The sequence below is a fragment of the Silurus meridionalis genome, chromosome 10 (genome assembly GCF_014805685.1).
Source record: "Silurus meridionalis isolate SWU-2019-XX chromosome 10, ASM1480568v1, whole genome shotgun sequence".
Classification (NCBI taxonomy): domain Eukaryota; kingdom Metazoa; phylum Chordata; class Actinopteri; order Siluriformes; family Siluridae; genus Silurus; species Silurus meridionalis.
Genome location: NC_060893.1, coordinates 24825101 through 24831176, shown reverse-complemented (window position 1 = coordinate 24831176; position 6076 = coordinate 24825101).

The window sequence follows — 6076 nt, the reverse complement described above, 5'->3', positions numbered from 1 at the left end:
AGCATTTGGCAGACGCCCTTATCCAGAGCGACTTACAGCTGAGCAGGGGAGGGTCTTAGGGCTTTTGCTCAAGGGTCCAGCAGTGGCAGCTTGGTGGTGGTGGGATTTGAACCTGTGATCTTCTGATCCAAAGCCCAATGCCTTAACCACTGAGCTACCACCTGTTTTAGGTTCTGATTTTCTTGTGTGTGTGTGTGTGTGTGTGTTAGGGCAAGCGTTTCTAACTATTTGGGTGTTTGGGTAAGTGTTTGTATAAATGTATTGTTTTGTGTTCGGGTGTGTTATGGTAATTGGGTTAGTGTTTGGGGTGTTAGTTTGGGTGGTTGGTTGTGTTTGAGCAGGAAGATGTGTTAGGGTAAGTATTTTTAGTGGGTGGTTGTGTAAAGGCTACTTTGATGTGTGTTTGTGTGTGCAGTAGCTCCAAATGGCCGCTATAGATCCAAAATGGTGCTATCTTTGTGTTGTAGCCTGTTTTGCTAAGCATTTTAACATCAGAGCAACCAGTGTCCATGTGTACAATCACCAGTGTCTATTGATATTCAAAAATAATCAACAAAACATACACAATGATCTGTGGGAAAAGCTACACAACCTCAGTTTGCTTCAAGCACCAGGCCTCCAAACCTTAGCATCACCTGATGCCAATGGCCAGAGGAGGGGACATCAAAATCAGCTCACGAGAAACCGGAAGGCAACAGTAGACTGTGATTGGCTAAAAGCAAAGCCTAGCTGGCCCCTCTTCCATATATTCTTGAAAAATTCAGTTAGTTTGGTTTATAATATAATAAAAATAAATACACTAATATTTTATAGAAATTAATAATAGCAGCAATAATAGTAGAAAAATCAGCCTTGGCTATGCAAAGAAAACACAGACCACATGACGTGTGAAATCATCTTGCATAATTTGTCATTTAGCTAAGTTCAGCTTCAGCTATCAATAAAAGGATCTAGTAATATATAATATAATTTTGCAATATGCTTCAGAAAACATATAACGTTGCTTATATTATTTTAAATCTAATCTTAATACTTATAACCATTACTCAGCATTAATATAGTATAGTATTCAGCTTCGCAAAAAACTGTAAAAAGAGAGTTTACAAAAATCTATAGTTATGTTTTAGAGTAAAGTTTAGCATATATAAAGCTAGCGCACATTATGTGATCAAAATGCTTGTAAATGACTGATGGATTAGGTTAAGGATTAGAAAAAACGACAGTTATAGAAAATAAGGGGAAAGTTGGGGTATAGTCAGGAGAGGCGGAGCTTGGGGAAAAAGGCTCGATCAGTAGTTCGAGATCAGTTTAATTAGAGGCATCACGAGTAAAAACTGCAAGAGTTGATCGAGGTGGAAAATAGGGATATAAGTACCAATAAGTCACTCCAGAAAACAGATATGCACCATAGCCAGAAATTTAAGGAGGTAAATGAGACTTCCTAGAAAAGGTATAAATTTACCAGAATGTTTGTAAGCAAAAAAGGAGTATACAAGTCCTCGTAAAATTATTGGTGTGTGTAAATTGTTAGGGAGGAGATATTAGAGAATATGTAAATTTCACTAGGTGTGAGAGATAAAAAGTGAGAAGTGAGTTTAGCTAGATGGTCTAGCCTCACTCCGTGCAGATAGAAACAACTTGTGGTGGTGGTGCTCCCTAAAATCCACCAGAATTTGGACTAAGAATGAGAGGAAAACCTGCTGTATGATGTTAACACAAACATTTCTGGCACAAACCAGGTAAAGCCCCCCCACAGACTATCAAAAGTTGTTCTGTGGGAGGGGGGAACCTGGCCAGCAGTAGCTATCTCTTCTCTTCAGGACTGCTTTAAATATACTTTCTGAGGCATGTTCATGGAGGCTGCAACCAACAAAGACTTCAACAACTTGAAGGAGTGCACATCATCATGGGCTAAATGCCAAGGCGCAGGCTGTGCTGCTTCCGGGAGTTCTGGAAAAAGTACGCTAAGACAGAGTTTGTCTCCTCCTGGTGGCCCTATAGTGGCCGGGCAAATCATGGTTCGTGGACCTAGTAGCCCTTCTCGAACATCCTCCCTGGGAGATTCCTCTCAGGAGAGATCTTTTCTCCCCCCCACCCGGAGCTGTGGAGACTGTGGCTCTGGCCTCTAATGGGGCATAACTCCTAGCTTCCGGTCTCTCCACCGAGGTGGTAGAGATCATTCTCCAATCAAGAGTTTCCTCCACGAGGAAGTTGTACACCATGAGATTGGTGCCTGGTAACTGCATGGTGCGATCTGCACCAATTGGATCCATTTAACTGCCTGGTTGGCTCAGAGCTGGAATACCTTCAGGACGTGGGACTTGCCTGTTGCATTGAAGTCCATTTCTGAGCTTCTTTTTAAGCCATTGTTCGAGGTGCCTTGGAGGTTTCTCACAGTTAAGGCTGTATTATTTCTGGCAATTGTCTCTCTCAAGAGAGTGTGGGATCTTCAGGCCCTCTCTGTGGCCCCCTAATTCCTGGATTTTACTTCAGGCATGGCCAGTGCCTGTACCTCTGGTTGTCTCATGACCTGTTATGCTCCAGGCATTCTTTCCTTCTCCCTCCCAGGCCCCACACCAGGAAAAGCTTAACCGACTGTGTCTGGTATGAGCACTGGACATTTATACTTCCACAGAACAAGTCTGTGGAGGAAATCAGAGCAGCTGTTCATCTGCAATGGTCCTCCGAGGAGAGGTCTCTGCGAACAAGCAGACATTCAGCAGATGGATTGTGGATGCTATTTCATCCTCCAACGTGTCTTTTGGTCATCTCTTTCCTTTCGGGGTCAGAGCACACTTGACCCAGTGTGGCAGCCTCTAAGGCTTGGTCTTCTGAAGTTTCTCTTCAAGACATTTGCAACGCTGTGGGCTGGTCCACCCCACTGACCTTTGTCTGGTATTATAACCTCCACCTTAGTGCCACGCCTTGCCCCTCTTTTCTTTGACCTAGCTGTGCTCTTCCACAATAGGCAGGGATTGGTCAGCCTGGCATTATTGGATGTAACGATATTTTCCAAAGTGAATGAGATGATGCATCTCCCTGCCACAAAGCCGGCATCCCTGCAGCGCTTCCTTTACTTTTCTGAAGATAGCGCCGGCTTCACTAGGCGCTTTCCATTGGACTGATTACACACGTGATTCAGAGCATGGACAACGTGGAAGCATTCCCAAAGCGTTGTTGATGCAGTGTCTCTTTCCCTCTGGAAACTTTGGTTACAAACGTAACCTGGAGACTTTTTGAGTGTTTAGGGAAGTGGGTGGGTACCTTAGTAAGAGTCAATGTTTAGGTGGGTAATTGAATTTTAGATTAGTGTTTAGGTGGGTAATTGTATTTGGGGTGTGATTGTGTGTTGGGTAAGAGTTTAAATCTGTAATTTTGTTTGTTTAAGGATTTGGGTGTGTGTTTTAATGTCTGATTGTGTTCAGGGGGTTTAATGTATTCAGGTGTGTGCTTGTGTTTATATTACTGTTGAACTCTTCAATAAGAAACTTCTATCAGCCACAATTAGAAGTAAAACTAAATTAATATTAAATTAGTATAACTGAATATAACAGCATAAAAAATGACTATATAATATTACTGATTCGACATATTCCTGAAAATTCTCCTGACCCAGTTGACCAGCCGATGAGAATTTTAGGAAATTGCGCCATGTCTTTTTTCAGCCACAAGGTGGTGATGTTGGAATTCAGCTAATCCCCCAGCTCTAATTATACTCACACAGCCAGAAAAATAAATCAGAGATTATATTCACTAGATCCAAGCATGGCATGCTGGCCAATTTGCAGTGCTAGTGCACTTTCACATTTGTGTTTGTGTTTTTATGTGCCACGTTTTCATAGTCATGTTAGTTTTTATTCATGTCCCATTACAGGTTCTTGTCTTCAAGTGTCTGTTCTCCAAATCTGTGTGTAATTCATGTCTGTATTTACACTTCTTTGTTTTCATTTTCCATCTGTAAAAGCATCTTGTTGTTACCCGATGAATACCAAGCTTGTGTTCATTGTTTCGATTTCCTGCTTTTCCATGTCTCGTATTGGCTCCTCGTTTTTTGTCTTTGTCCAAGTCTCATTCACGTTTGTTTGCCGATCGCTTGGCCTACACCTGTTTCACACTTATGGCCTTCGAATGATTTACGTTTCTATTTGTATCAATAATCGGTTTGTTTATGGGCACTTGCATCTGCCTGTCCTTTCAGTACAAGTCAAACGTCAGCTCGGGCTGATATGTGTCCATCTGGTATTAATATTAATTTAATGTGCCTGTGTTTAGCCCTAATTATTATAATTGATATTTTAATTATAAATATCTAAGTTTAAATGAAGCAGCGTGAGTGTGTGGAGGTCAGTCAGTTCGGCCACCACTGAGAAAAGAAAAAAGTAATCTAGGTTTAAGATTGCGTCAAGAAGGACGTATGGCCAATGTGTATCAATTTTATTAAAGGGGGTGTAGCCTATGTGTTAGTCCCACTAAAGGGGTATAGCCTATGGCCTTCCTCTTTTCCTCCTTCTGGTGGCTTCATCCTCAGCATTCTTCTACAGATATACCTCATGTCCCTCCTCTGTACATGTCCAAACTTTCTCAAACGGGCCCCTCTCTCCATCTTCTTGAAAATCTCAACATCTTCAGCTCTGCTACCTCCAGCTCCACCTCCTGTCTTTTACTCAATGCCACTGTCTCTAATCCATTAAACATCTCAGGTCTCACCACAGTCCTATAAACTTTCCCTTTCACTCTCACAGATACTCTTCTATCACAAATCACTCCTGCCACTCTTCTCCACCCTCTCCACCCTGCCTGCACTCTTTTCTTCACTTCTCTAACACACTCTTCATTACTTTGCACTGTTGACCCCAGGTACCTGAACTCCTCCACCTTCTCCACCTCTTCTCCCTGCAACCGCACCACTCCACTGCCCTCCCTCTCATTCACACACATGTACTCTGTCTTACTCCTACTGACTTTCATTCCCCTTCTCTCCAGCGCATATCTCCACCTCTCCAGGCTCTTCTCAACCTGCTCACTACTTTTACCACATGCAGTACATCCTTCCCAGCTCGGTCCCTCTGCCTGGCCAATCGCTACAAATCTTTTTCTCCTCCCTTAGTGTCCAACCTCTCATACAGCTCCTTATATGCTTTTTCCTTGGCTTTCGCCACATCCCTCTTTACCTGCTGCCACATCTCCTTGTACTCCTGCCTACTTTTCTCAACACTCTGTCTATCCCACTTCTGTTTCTCCAACCTCTTTCTCATTATACTCTCCTGCACTTCCTCATTCCACCACCAAGTCTCTTTGTCTTCCTTTCTATTTTCAGATGTTACACCAAGTACTTTTTTAGCTGTCTCCCTCATCACTCCTGCAGTAGTTCCACAATCATCCAGCACCTCTTCACCACCAGCGAGCCCGTCTGACCTCTTTCCTGAACCTCACACTACACTCTTCCTCCTTCAGTTTCCACCATCTTATTCTTCTTTCAGTCCTCACACTCCTCGTCTTCTCCTTTACCTCCAAAACCATTCTACAGACCACCATCCGATGCTGTCTAGCTACACTGTCCCCCAGCAACATCTTACAGTCTCCAATCTCCTTCAGGATACATCTTCTACACAGAACATAGTCCACCTGTGTGCACCTTCCTCCACTCTTATATGTCACCCTATGATCCTCCTTCTTCTTAAAATACGTGTTCACCACTGCCATTTCCATCCTTTTAGCAAAATCCACCACCATCTGCCCTTCCACATTCCTCTCCTAGAAGACATACCTACCATCACCTCCTCATCACCTCTGTTCTAACCTATGCCTATTAAATCTGCCCCAATCACCAATCTTTCATTCCTAAGTTCACTTTGTCACTTCATCTAACTCACTTCAGAATTTTTCTTCTTCTCCATCTCACAACCCACTTGTGAATAATAAGCACTGATGACATTTATCATCAAGTGGTTAGCGGCTAACGCTAGCGATATGGATTGTTTAGCATTTTCATGCAAGCAAAAAACAAATTGTATTTCCAGTACGGAGTGAGTAGCCACAGTGACACTGCACTAACGGTAGTTTCTTTTTTTTATAC